Here is a 15,468-nt window from a genome sequence, read left to right on the forward strand (position 1 = left end):
AAGACATCTACTGTGATAAAGTCTACTCTCCACTGCTGTGTAATCAATTATTGTAAATGTAAATGTTATCAGGAAATGATCAGACAGGAGAGGGTTTTCAGGAAACACTGTTAAATGTTCAGTTTCTATGCCATATGTTAAAACAAGATCTAGAGTGTGATTAAAGTGGTGGGTGGGTTCTTTTACATTTTGAGAGAAGCCAATTGAGTCTAATAACAGATTAAATGCCATGTTGAGGCTGTCATTTTTAGCATCTACATGGATGTTAAAATCACCCACAATAATTATTTTATCTGAGCTGAGCACTAAATCAGATAAAAAAGTCTGAGAAATCAGAGAGAAACTCTGTGTAAGGCCCAGGTGGACGATAGATGATAACAAGTAAGACTGGTTTCTGAGCTTTACAGCTGGGGTGGACAAGGCTAAGCATCAGGCTTTCAAATGAATTCAAAATCTGTCTTGGTCTTTGGTTGATTAATAGGCTGGTGGGAAAAATTGCTGCCTGAATTTACATTTACCCTTAGCCAGCAGTTTTAAATTTCTCTCAATGTCGCCTGCTCTGGCCCCTGGAAAACAATTGACTATGGTTGCTGGTGTCTCTGGCTTCACATCTCAGAACAGAATTGTTCATTTCCAGAGTTTTCTTTTTAATACTATGCTTCCTGCCAGTCTGCCAGGGAACAGCTAACGGGGCCTACGCAACCTTCAGCTGCACCAGCTACGGTGGTCTGGTTTGCTATTTTCATAGTTTTGAAGCCGAATCTCGAATTTAGCCTCCAGTTGCAAATCGGTGACATTTCTTAGAAGTTTCATTACTGCTAAAGGAGGCTCAGGAGTAACTAAACATATGACACAATGAGCTGGAAAGTGTAGAAGGGAAGGGTGAAGAGGTCATGCTGCTACAAGTTAAGCTAATAGTGATGTGTCGGTCAACGAAATGGCTCTTAGAGCCGGATCTTTGACGTGAATGACGCGAGCCGGCTCCTTATTGGGAGCCCTGTTTTTTTTTCTTTCTCTCACCCTCTCTCTTTTTTCCGCTTCACTCCGCACGCGAGCCCTGTGCTTTGCACTGGGCAGAGGGGGGAGGGGCGGTAGTTACACTCGCAGTAGCACAGGAACAGAGCGGGAGGGAAAGAGAGAGAAAGAGAGCCAGGGACAACAACGTCACATTATAAAGGTATAGTAATCATCCACAACTATATTCAGTTGCGGATGATAAAGGATTCAGAAAGTTTATTCATGCAGGCCCATATGACAGAGAACATGCATCTTGCTTTTGTTTTCATATTTTAATTTACATTTAATTGTGTTGTGGTTTGCAGTGTTTTGTGTTGTTTCACTTTAAATTTGTTTAAAAGGAAAAAGCTGAAAAGTTAAATAGTTAAAAGTTGAAATGTAAATAGTTATTTTTTGTATCATATGATTTATTTATTACATTTTATGTGTAGGGAATAAATAAAATTATATTTACGGTGGCCCCTAGAGACAAAGCTCGTACAAACTCCAAAACACATACAAAACACAACAGAAGTGCTCCAGGATGCTAGGTGCAGTGTTGAGTTTTTGTCACCTAGTAGCTGCACAAACCAGCAAGTACCAACGACCGGATTTGGTGTGTGGCAGTAATAGGTAAATGAACATTTTTTAAAATATTTGAATATATATGAGTGCTTATATATAAATACACAAACAATACACATATGCTTTCAATTGTGTAATTTAAGTGATCGAGGTAGCTCTGCTTTGGAAGTTGAGTTAACGCTAGAAATGTGCTTTGGAATTTGTACGTGCTTTGTCTCTAGGGGCCACCGCATATATTTATATATAAACATATATAAATAAAACCACATTTTTTAACATTAGTAATTCCTTTTGTGCATAATTTTATATTGTTTTTAATAATAAATTAATTAAAGCAAAAAACAAACAAACTGAAGAGCCGAGCCAAAAGAACCGGTTCTCTAAAAAGAGACGAAATCCCATGACTATAAGCTAAACCTTAAAGACACTGAGGGAATTCTGTGACAATAATTAGCGAGTCAATGAACAGAGAGTGTGCTTCAGATGAAGCACGTGAAAATTACACCATGAAATGAGAAGTTATCTAGAAATTTTTAATTGAATTGGCTACACAGGTTTCTTTTTGATGAAGCATGTAGTTAGGGCTGGATCCTCAGTTATGCTGCAATAGGTGTAGGCTGCTGGGGGATTCTCATGATGCATTGAGTATTGCTTCTTTGGTCACCTTTCTCACAGTGCATAAACACACCTTTCTGTTTTTATACATTTGTTTTTCTTTCTGTATTATGCGGTTTAACTCACAATATATCGTGCCTTGAGGCAACTTTGTTGTGATTTAGTGCTATATGGATAAAACTGAATGAAATGAATTTATTAATCCTTCCCTGAGCCTGGTTTTGCTGTAGGTTTCTTCCTGTTAAAAGGGAGTTTTTCCTTCCCACTGTTGCACATGAGCGCTTGCTTATAGTGGGTCATGTGACTGTTGGGTTTTTCTCTGTTGTTTTATTGCAGGGTGTACCTTGTAATATATGGTAGACACAACAATGTGTTTGAATAAAAAACTTCAACAAACAATTAAAAGAAATTCTGCAAAAAACGTGCAAAAAATTATGAACTTACATCACTGTTTTCCTTGTTCGTACAGGAGAGAGATCAGAGAGCATCAGAGGCTCTCTGCAGTCTGCACTCTGAGAAACTCAAACTCTACTGTCTGAACCATCAGCAGACAGTGTGTCACATCTGCTGTGCCTCAGAAAAACACACCATGCACAGATTCAGACCCATCGATGAACCTGCGCGACAATACAAGAAGGAACTTCAGGAAACTCTGGAGCCCATAAAGGAAAAGTTACAATTTTTCAAAGAAGTTAAAATGAAGTTTGATCAAACAGCAGAACACATTAAAGTCCAGGCCCGACACACAGAGAGGCAGATTAAGGAGCAGTTTAAGAAGCTTCACCAGTTTCTAGCAGAGGAAGAGGAGGCCAGGCTGGCTGCACTGAGGGAGGAAGAGGAGCAGAAGAGTGGGATGATGAAGGAGAAGATGGAGGCTCTGAGCAGAGAGATAGCAGCTCTTTCAGACGCAGTCAGAGCCACAGAGGAGGAGCTGAGAGCTGAAGACGTCTCATTCCTGCACAACTACAAGGCTGCAGTGGAAAGAGTCCAGCGCTGCCCCCTGCTGGATGATCCACAGCTGCCCTCAGGAGCTCTGATAGACCAGGCCAAACACCTGGGCAACCTGACCTTCAACATCTGGAACAACATGAAGGACATGGTCTCCTACACTCCTGTCATCCTGGACCCAAACACTGCTCATCCAAACCTCATCCTGTCTGAAGATCTGACCAACGTGAAAGGAGGAGAGAGGCAGCAGCTTCCTGATAATCCAGAGAGGATTCATTTGTTCTACTCTGTCCTGGGCTCTGAGGGCTTTAACTCAGGGACTCACAGCTGGGATGTTGATGTTGGAGACAGTACAGGGTGGGAACTGGGTGTGTTGGCAAGGTCTGTGGAGAAGAAGAAAGAGTTATGTGCTGGATTATGGAAGATAAAACTCTATGAAGATAAATACTACGCACACTCACCATCAGCTCCTCTTACTGCTCTCTCATTAGAGAAGATGCTCCAGAGGATCAGAGTGAATCTGAACTGGAACAGCGGAAAGCTGTCATTCTCTGGTCCTGATACTAACACACACATACACACGTTCAGAAACACTTTCACTGACAGGATGTTTCCATACATTCGCATTCGTGAAGAAATGAAGGTGTTGCCGTGGAAGGTGTCAGTGTCAGTGGAGCCGGAGAAATGAGGATGATTATATTTCTAGTTTTGTTTCCTCTTATTAAGTTGTACATGTATTTGTACTCTCAGTGACAAATTGTAACAATACAATCGTGATGAATTGTAAGCTGGTTAGCATAGTTGTAAGATTGCACAGTTTTGGACCCAAAAAGATCCTCTGGAAAAGAGTAGAATTCTTGGAACAGAGTTTAATACACTGCATAATATGAACAGCAAGAACATACATACAGGATATAGCAAAACACAGCAGTAAGCGAGCAAAGCAAACCCCCTGGGGTGTAAGCATTAAGCACAAACAGCAGAGTAACACAGAGACAGACAGAAATAAGCAGAAGGAAACAAAAGTGTTGGGGTGTCCTCTGGTCCTCCAATATGTAGGGACCAGTAACCCCTCCACCTGCTGCTGAGTAACTTTCCCACCTGTCCTCCAGTCAACACAGCAACTGCAGGCTCAGGTGCCAGCCAAGGTCCTGGCAAAGGCCACTCAGGACTCTGGCGACCCTTTGCTTTGGCTTTTCACAATAGGTCAAGACCCAGTCAAACATTGCACAGAAATCCGACCTGTTAAATCTTACAAAAGGCAGTCAGCTTGTGGAATAATCTTTTATTACACATATAATGTGGTGATCCTCATATATAAAATATCCCATTGTGGGTTTATAGTGTTTTTGTGTACGATACCGTTAAAATGATCCTTAAGGTGATTTTATTGTGATGTGTTCAGTATCTCTGTTACAATGTTAATGTTTTGGTTGTGGTGCATGAAAGAGACTGAGTGTGTATTGGAGGGATGGAGAGCGAGTTATTCAGGAGAACTCTCATTGCCATTAACTGCCCTGTTACTGTACTACCTAAATAAACAATGGTGAAGCAGAGTCTACATGAAAGTTACAGTATATATGTTCAATGCAGATAGCTATGTAGTGTGTATAGTTGTGCAGTTGTAGTTGTATAGATAACATCCAATAATCCACCACACTTGATCAGAAAACCAATCAGAATAATTTATTTCTGTTAATTATTCTGATTAATTTGTTTTATCATTTGAAAAAAGGGACATTTTTTGTAATTGTAAGTATTCAATTGGCTTCTGTTGTGCTTTTTAAAAACATGTAAGGATAACGATACATAAATAAAGTGTTTTTCTTTTAGTTGTTGTATATATTTCATTTTACAATATTTTTTAATAAAAAAAAATATATACTTACGTAATATGAACACAAAGACTTTTTTTTGCCCGTCCCATGTGGTTCGTTAGCCATCAGAATTGTTGTCTGACGGCCAAGAAAGATGCCCAGCAGATTTGCTTTACCAAATGGATCATTATGGCCTTGCCATATTGACACACAGCATCAAGATCAGCTGTTGAGAGAGAAAAAAAAGAAGAGCAAAAAACAAGCAAAAAAGAGAGCAACATAATAAACACAACACAATTACAATACTCTGGCTAAGTGTAAATAACAGTAAATACTAAATATTGAATGTTATTGTGCATCACACAAAATCGATAGTGCACAATATGCTTTGAGGTAGCATCTAGGAAAGGTGTAGTTTGTGGCTGTGAGCACCCGTGTGTACACCTGTGTTAACACCTGTATGTATGATTGTGTTTAAAAGGTTTTTTGATGTAATTTGAGAGGTTGGCTCTGACACCAGAGGTGTGGTTGAATACACAGACCGTCATCTGGACGCCGTATAACATGCCCACCCCCAAAGCCCTATATGTGTGTGATATGAGAGTGTGAGTAATGTGGATGTCTAGGTTGTGGAATAAAATTGAGGCACTGGTGGCCAGAAGGGGACAGAGGGGGAATGCCTCCCCTGCACCCTGGTGACACACCTGCATCCCAAGGCCCTGCATGTGTGGGTGGGTGTGTTGGAGCGGGAAGAGGGAGGCAGTTGAAGTAGGGAGGGAGGGAAGGGAGGGGCAAATTGTCCTAAAAAGAAAGTCCTAAAAACCATGCCTTTGTGTTTTTGTGGCAAAGAAGCAAACACTACCCGGTATTGGGACAAAACATAATCTAATTGGGATTCAGCAGAATACTCAGTCCACTCTGCATCAGCAAAGAAAAATAAACCTCTAAATGAAAACAATCCAACTCTTTATTTAGCTTTTTAATGTTTTAAATGTATTTATTTTAATAAAAGATTCCACTAGCGAGGTAAATTTCATTAAAAATATTGAGCTCTGTCCAGTTGTCTGCATGTGTTTTCTCTTGAAATGTGAGCAGGTGAGATTTAAGACTCATTAAATGCTCAGAAACACCGGCCAAAGGTTAGTTCTGTATTCATCACTATTTACTAGTGGTGGTGTGGTGGAGCTCTGGGAATGTCTAATCTTTACGGCAAATTGCTTCACCAACAGGCAGCTCATGCAAAGCCCCATTCCACCTTGTTTGGAAGTAGTGACATCTGCAGGTCATTTAATGCACAGAAGCCCTGCTGTGATGTTTCATGTGGTCTACAAGCTTGTGATGGTCAGTCAGGTCATATCAGAGATACACTTCTGCTTAACTTTGATCATGTTATATATACTGTCTCACAGGCATTCTAATTTTCTTTAGATTTCTCTGTTTTCAAATCATTTTAGTGAAATGCCAGAAAACAATTCTCAAACAGAGGGACTGTTGGCTAGCAGTTAATAAGCTAACCCAGCCACTTCATTAAGTTATCTGGCTGAGTTCACCTCAGTAGCTGACACAGACTGCGAAGTTTTTTAAGCTTTTGGACAGTGGGGTTTTCTCAGTTTTTTTTTTTTTGTTTTTACTTTTTTGATACAATGGAGAGACATAGTATTATCTGTATGATTGAAAACTTAGTACCAGTAATCAATAAAACATGTTAGTTTTATTGTAGTCAGCATCAACTTTTAAGTTCATTGGCCTAAAAGATCAAACGAAGGCATCCAATTCCCTTAATTTATTTAGGTTTTTGCTTCCTCAGGTCAGTAAATATGTATATCTTAGTTGGGGGTGAGACTGGGTTAAGTACATTTCTTCCCAGTTGAGGAAGGTACACAAAAATGCTATGCCAGAGGAAAACAAAAGAGATGTGTTTATAGCTCACTCTATAAGAACAACAAAAGATCTTCTTAACCAGGAATAGTGAGGCAACCTGAGGTATATACACTGCAGATGACATATAAGTGAGAGCAAGTGGAAACTGGGCCAGCCACACCTAGATTTGACTATGAGTGTAATATCTGTGAGATTTGAATAGCAAAGTGACTTGAGCGGAATTTCCCAATTTTAAGTTGGTTACGCTTAAACAACTATACAAGCATTTCAAGGACGACAATGATGACGGGCTAATAGATTACACAGAAAATTATTGAATTGAATGAGAGCAACTAATAGCACTCATGTGACAAAGACATGGACACGACTGCATGATTTAATTACGCAGCATGAATGGTGATTGGCCTGGAGAGTACCATGAGAAAAATGATTGGACTAGACACACCTGGGAGCATGCAGATGAACTTACACATAAGCGTTATTAATAAAAGCAGATTTTGTAAGACGTTCCCTTACAGTGTATTAGTTGTACACGGCTACACTACATATAGTTGTTGTTTTTTTACAATTATTGTGTGAGCGTCAGAGGTGAAAAAAGTACAGAAATTCTGTAGAAGTAGAGATACCTGTGTTTAAAAATTAAATGAAAGAAGAAAGTAAGAAATAGCTGGTTGCAGTACATTGCTACCAGCTGTTTTGGTGCAAAGATAACTAAACCTTGTTGTTAGAGAGTTATCTCTGGGATGCTGGTGTGATAGCTCCCTCAGACTCTTAGTATGGCTGGACTGTTGTAAAAGCATGTGACATCATCATCCAGAAAACAGTGAGAACAAAGTGGAAAACTTATTGATGTATAAAGAAATTACCATTACAATTATAACAATTAAACTGAAATATAAGAGACTTTCTGACACTTGTGCTATATTAGTATAACAATAAATTAATGTTCATACATGGGAATACAAACTGTATTTCAATCAAAATCTAATTAATGTCCTTAGCTTGAGCAACAAGCTATTTTCTCCACCATAAAAGACAAACTTACTTTATGACCAATGATTACTTTAACTGTGGCAAAACATAATAAACCAGATAGCAGGTCCTAGCAAGACTTACTGCAGCCATACTCAAACGCGTGAAACCAAAATTCTCCAACATCTAAATACATAAATGCAAAAACATCTACATTCCTTTGAGTACAAATAGGAACACAGTATATAAGTATTATTCTACTAAAGTAACATGCTAAAATACAATAACACAACAGATGGCAAATAATTAAATGTGCTTCCTTACTTTCACTGCACATTTATCCCCTTATCTCACGATAAGGCCTTCTGGTCTGACAACACCACCTCCACATTCACTAACTGGATGTCTTATCAGCCTGATAACTACAATTCAAATGAGTACTGTGGCACAATTAATTTAATGTCAGGGAAATGGGATGATGGCTTCTGTGGCATCAGAGTCTTTTCTTTCTGTTTCACAGGTGAGGTCCAGAATGCAAACACTGTAAGATCCTGTCATCATATAAAACACTAATGTTTGTGTTTTTATATGTGGTTCATGTTTAGCAGTGACAAAGCAAACAGTGCTGAAAATGAAGCTTCAGTCAGAGGCAGACATGCACAGCACAGAGATCCAGCAGCAGGTTTCACAGCAGGTCAGCAGCTCAGTCACCAACACAAACTTGACACAAGTTCAAACTATGCTTCATGTTTTTCATCATCTGCACATTTTGTCCAGCTGTCAGGCCTCATGCTGTCAGAAGGACTGACAGACTTCAGGATTCGCTGGAGGAAAGTCCAGAGTTACCGTGACAACCAGTCGAAGAAGGAGAATGGGGACTTTCTAGAAAGAAAGAAAAAAATAGTAATGAAAGAAAAACATTTTCCCCATCAGCATCTGCATTGTTAGTTCCACTCCAGCTTGGCCTGTTATTTTAGAAAGCTTTTCACCTGTCTCTCTTCACAAGCTGGTAAAATTAGTTAATTCAATAAAAGGATCCTCCTGTTTAATTCACATTTTAACTGCATTGTTTTTTTGTTTTTTTTAATGTCTTCCAACCTATTGGTCCCTATGTGGTCACCATTATTAACACTTCCCTGGTGTCTGGTAAAGTCCCTGCTTATTTTAAAAATGATGCCATAAACCCCCTTAAAAAAATAGCCCCTTCTCTTATTAGCAGTTACAGACCTAAAAATTACTGATAATTGCTAAGATTTTAGAAAAGGTTGTAGCTAAGCAGCTTACAGCAGTTTGGGACAAACACAGAATTCTTGCATTTCAGTCTGGCTTTTGTAGAGCTCATTCTACTTAAACAGCCCTTCTTAGAGTTTCTTAGAGTTTGAATTAGAGCTTCCAGTGACATTGTGATGCAAAATGATGCAGGAAAATGTTCTGTTCTGCTAATGTTGGACCTCACGTTGGCTAAAATAAACAAGAAGGAACACAAGGAGACGGGGAACAGGTGGAAACACAGCTGGGACTAATGAGACAAAACGAGATTAGGGAAAAGCAAAAGTAGATGCACGCTGCAGACACTCAGGGCTATAGAAATAAAAACAGGAATCATAACACCCATCAGGAAGCAGACCAGACACTGCGATGGTGGACACAGGGAAGCACACAGAAACAGAAGAGGAAGCTAAAAACATAAAACTATCAATAAAAAACAATAATTCAAAAGAATCTAAATTAATCCCAAACCACTACTACTGGGTCATAAGACCCAGGACCGTGAAACCTTTATTGTTTCTAACTACTTCCTCTTTAGCATATTTTGAGCCCCTTTGGGGACATTTGCTATCACTGCTATGTGGATGACATCCAGGTATGTATTTCTTTTACTCCCCAAGATGTTTGTAAGCTGCGGATTCTGAATGAGTGCCTAGACTTCATTAAAGGTTGGATGGCTGACAACTTTCTCCAACCTAACGAAGGAAAAACTGAAGTCCTTGAATGTGCTCCTGACAGATTTGTGCCAAAGTTAATGAAAGATCTTGGTCCCCTTTGGACATTTGTGAAATCGTCTATCAGGAACCTAGGGGTAACTTTTGACACGGCTTTCAGTTTGGATGTTAATGTCAAATCTCTGGTTGGATCTTGCTTTTATCACTTAAGAAAAACATTGCTAAATTAAGTCCTGTTTTATCTCCCACTGAACTGAAGATTGTTATACGTGGATTCATTTAATCACATTTGGACTATTGTAATTGACTGTTTACATGTCTAAGCAAAAACTCCCTGGAACGTCTGCAAGTTGTTCAAAACGCTGCAGCAATGCTTCTGACCACATCCTGGAAGTACTCACATGTGACACCGTTGCTAATGCAGCTGCATTGGCTCCCCATTGAATTCAGAGTTCATTTTAAGATTCCAGTTCTGACTTTTAGCTCTTCACGGACAAGCACCACCTTACATTGCTGAACTTCTACAACCCTATGTTCCTCGCAGGGCCCCGAGGTCATGTGATCAGGGCCTACTTGTCTTACAGCATAAGGCTGAGAACTAAAGGAGACAGAGCTTTTGCCACTGTGGCTCCCAGACTGTAGAACTCTGAGCTTAGGATCTGTGGACTCAGTAGTCTCGTTTAAAAAAAACAAAAAAAACAACTAAAAACACATCTTTTTAGAATTGCATTTTGTTAACTTTTTGTCTCAGTAATAAATTAATGACGTAAACCTCCAATGAATTACAATGTAAAAAGTAAATTCCATAAAAATACAGTACAATGATACATGGGCTGGTTCACATGTAGCACCTGTTCTACTTTACCTGAGCACTCAACATGCCTCAGTCTTTCATCTTTTGAGGCATCATCTGTATGTATATCGTTTATTTGATACTTACCTTTAGTTCTGTGACTGTTTTTTGTAACATGGGTGAAGTTTGATCTGCAACTTTGATAAGTTGTTGAAAGCACATGTTTAGAGTGTAGCTATCCTACTCTTGCAGCTAAAGTGCTATATAAGGTTGATTTAAATTACTGTAGACTACAGATCAGTGTGTACGGAATATTTAAAGAATATAGTTTGAAATTGTAATTATGTTATATTTTTTTATTTCAGTGTCAGATGTTTTACATTATTAAACCTGTGGACAAAGAGCAATGGTCTTCAGAGTCATAGTGGAAAGAAAGTGTTGATCCTTGCTGCTGGTTCCTGTTTTGCACAGTGTGAAGAGGGAAAAACAGTACAGTGAAAAGATGTCAAGTTAATATATAATGCATGTGACTATGGCTACTGTTATCATGTTACATAGCATTTACTTGCCTACATTATTGAGTCAGTGCCATTGTCAATGAAAACACACTCTTATGGGTCTTTTTCAACCAGACATTCAACTGGATCAGCTATCAGCTGCAAAAGCACATTTAGTGTTTGCAGAGCAAGAAATGAAGAAAACAGTGGAAAAGGCTCGTCTGAATACTTCTATAAAAATGCAGACCATATAAAAATAAATTGCGATAGCGAAGGCAAATGCTTTAGAAGCAGTGGTTGGTGTTAGTGAAAAAAAGCAGAGCTATAAACTTCCTCTCATTTTAAAATCAGATTGCTGAGCGCACAAAACATGCAAAACAGATTAGGTCCATCTACATAAACCAACCAGCTGCAGGGCTGAACCAACAAGCACGGATGAAGAATGATAAAAGTTTTAACTTTGTTAAACTGACATGGTTCACATAGAACAAACCTCCTTGAAAAGGATGAACTTTCTTTGAGCTTTGTGGAGCTGTACTTGCCGTAGAGTTAGCAGATTTCATATCATCGTTGACATGCTTGGCATGCAAATGGATGCTTTCACCTTGTCTACTGATAGCAAACTAGTGCTTGTATACATAAATAACGAGACAAGGCGCTTTTACTTTTATGTGTATGTTAGCAATCGTATTGTGAAAATAAGATAATGTTCTCATCCTGAGCAGTGAAAGTATGTGTCTATAGAGGAAAATCCAGCAGACTGTGCAACAAGTTCTGTACCACTTTTCTCACACACCTCTCGACTCAGTGAACATCTTTTTGTGACTGAGTCTGTGCAAGATTCTTTAGAACCAGACTTATTTGGGCTTGTGGATCGAAAAATAGATGCTGAGATCTGCCCACAAATCTCTGCTCTGCATACACTGGCTTCTCTCTCTCTTATTCAAACTGTGAAGGAAGAAGCATATGCTGAAGAGTTGGCCTGTCTCAAAAAGAATAAGGTGATCCCTCAAGGAAGTCCTCTTAAGACCCTGGACCCTGTCCCGATTCGTGATTGAGGTGAGAGACAAACGACCACAGGTCCAAGTGCGTCAAAACAATGATTTTATTAAACACACGTGTGGAGGAAATACACCGTCACAATCCTCAGCATTAATCCCCACAAGAAAGCATACACAGAATGTTTTATACGTCAGGGTATTATTACGCCCCTTCATGCGTGTAAGCGGATACATGACATGCATAAGTTACAATAACCACAACTCTTCTGCTGACAACCTCTGACACACTCAAAAAGACATTTTCTCCTTCTCCACGCCAGGTGCTTCGTGTTGATCTTCTTACTCTCGCTTATCTCTGGAACATCAGAAGTACATCCTACAAAAAACTGTTGCTTATGCAGGCACAAAATGCAGTTACAAGCAAAATACATCTTAACTATAATCTAGAAATGTGTCTATATAATGTCTGTGTATGCCGGCGAACTGTCTCGACCTCACTGCACTCTGTCTCACCTCTCACCTCACCAGATAAAGCCCGTAACCTCTTACCAGACAGAAGGCGAACTCATTTGTGAGCACATTTTGCAATATGTGTAATAACATGATTGATTACTTTATGTGTAATATATTGACTAAATGTTTTAATCAAATGCCATTACTGAAAGCTTAATAAAAAGGATTTAAAAGAATAAACATGATATTAAAATGATATAATCCCCACAACCCCTTCATTGATGCACACAACGTCCTCAGACTTGTGATCCACATTGCAACATTACTGGTCAGACATTTCCACTAACAAACCCTGCACCAGGAAACCCCACTTCACAGAGTGACATGTTATGCTTTAGAACAGTGGTCCCCAATCCCCGGGCCTTGGACCGGTACCGGTCCGTGAGTCGTTGGGTACCGGGCTGCGAGAGTTGAGGCTCGGGTGTGAAATGTATGGTTTTCAGGGTTTTTATTGTTTTTTTTAATCATTTCTTTAATCGTTTTTATTGTTAACTCTGTTTCCCTGGGTCTTTTCCCGTGTGTTATGAATAAATCTTCTTTTTTTTGGTAACGGTACTGGTTTTATTTTGTTGTATTTATCCACAACACCTTAAAGGCCTGTCCATGAAAATATTGTTGGACATAAACCGCTCTGTGGCCCAAAAAGGTTGGGGACTGCTGCTTTAGAAGGTGAAGTGTTTCCATCATTGAGGTTCATTGAGGATTTAAAAAGACAATGGAGACAAAAGTGTGGACACAGATCCTTATTCACTTGGCTGGTGTTTAATATGAAAAGTATTTGTCAGAACAAGGACTTCTAATTGTGCTTTGCACATTGTGCTTTTTCTCCAATGCTGATACAGCAGAATTCTTCATATTTACAAAATACATGTACCATATTTAACACCATGCAATCAGTCCCTCTGCTTTAAAAATGATATTTCTTTACCAGGGAACAAAAAGTAGTTGGTGAGAAGGAACTGCCCTCTAATAAACTGTTCAGTTCCCTGAATCTTGAAGACAAACGACAAGCACAGAATCCATGATCCTCCCCCACTTCTTGCTACTAACACCCATGTTGTTTGTTGCAAGAACCACGCCTCAGCTTATTTGCTTTTTCTGAATGTTGTTAAACCTACTTTAACAACTTGATTTTCCTAATGATTTGCATGTTGGTTAAGTAGAATCACCTTTATTTAACCTTGGTTATGTTTCTTTAAGCATTGAGGCACGTCACTTACAAAATGTTTGGTTTAAAGAAGCACAGGTATGGTCACATGACAAAAAATACAATTATATTTAGTTCTGGGAGTGGCACCACATCCAGAACTACATGTTGTTATTTTTTTGTCAATAAAAGTCTTTAAAATATGATCATTCTAAAATGCTTGTTCATCAGTATATCACAGAAACATGTTATATAAAAGTGTAACACTTTGGTGCCACTGCCAAACATTTTGATGACTGTATAGACTTCTGTATAGGTGCCCCACAGGTTTTATAGAACATATCTGCAACTCCACTTGTTACCTTTTTGAAAATTAAAGATAGGTCAACTTGAACACATCAAACATTTACATATACAGTATTTAGTTTGAAGCAATGTATTGAAACATTTTCATGTTCAGCAATTTTTTGTAAGATCTTCAATTAGACCAGGTAAAGTGATAATTCATTCAGTAAAATGACTAGATGTTACAATCCCTGTTAATGCATTGCTTCAAATGGAGAAGATCTTGAGGGATGGCTGCTATGAGGAAAGGCAGCCCAGAAACTTTACCAGCGGGACACATCGTTGTGCACCTCAACTTTTGGTCTTTTACCCAAGCTAGTCTGCCATTTTTTCCTTCCCTGGTTAGGTTTAGGGATAAGAGACCTGATCTTGAATATCATATTAAAATTTGGGACACTTTGCCAGTAGTGGACCTTGGATTCATCGGGTGTTTCGGCCATTATCACTGGACACCCTCATCCAAGGAGGCCTGCCAGGGTTGCTCAGGCCCTGGAGTGTGTCACAGGTTTATGTTAAATTGTTATTTCTCTTCTTCTTTCTTCTGTTTAGTTTTCTGTAGTTTATTTTCTTCTATCTGTTTACTGAAACTGAGAAGTAATACTTACCTCTAACATTTGTGGAACCTCACTTCTTCAAAGGGATAGAAAACGTGACAATAAAAAATGTCAGTTAAATATATCATACAGGAGACACACACAGTGATATTTGAGAAGTGAAATGAAGTTTTTTGAATTTACAGAAAGTGTGCAATAATTGGGGGGCCCCACAGGGAACGGTTCTGGCTCCGTTCCTCTTCACCATTACACTGCAGACTTCTCCACAAATCCACCCAGTGCTTCCTGCAGAAGTTCTCTGATGACTCTGCAATAGTCGGCCTCATCACTGATGGGGACGACAAGGAGTACAGAGGACTGACTCAAGACTTTGTGGACTGGTGCCAGCTGAACTACCTCCAGATCAATGCCAGTAAAACCAAGGAGCTGGTGGTAGACTTCCGCAGGCACAAGCATCCTCCACTGCAACCACTGAACATCCAAGTTATGGACATCGAGGCTGTGGACAGCTACAGGTACCTTGGTGTTCATCTGAACAACAAACTGGACTGGACTCATAACTCAGATGCCCTCTACAGGAAAGGGCAGAGCAGACTGTACCTGCTGCGGAGACTCAGGTCGTTTGGAGTGGAGGGCCCACTCCTGAAGACCTTTTATGACTCTGTGGTGGCCTCAGCCATCTTTTAAGGTGTGGTCTGCTGGGGCGGCAGCATCTCTGCTGGGGACAGGAAGAGACTGAACAGGCTGATCCGAAGGGCCAGCTCTGTTCTAGGATGCCCTCTGGACCCAGTGGAGGTGGTGAGTGACAGGAGAATGGTGGCTGAGCTATCATCCCTGTTGGACAACATCTCCCACCCCATG

The sequence above is a fragment of the Pelmatolapia mariae genome, linkage group LG3_W (genome assembly GCF_036321145.2).
Source record: "Pelmatolapia mariae isolate MD_Pm_ZW linkage group LG3_W, Pm_UMD_F_2, whole genome shotgun sequence".
Lineage (NCBI taxonomy): Eukaryota > Metazoa > Chordata > Actinopteri > Cichliformes > Cichlidae > Pelmatolapia > Pelmatolapia mariae.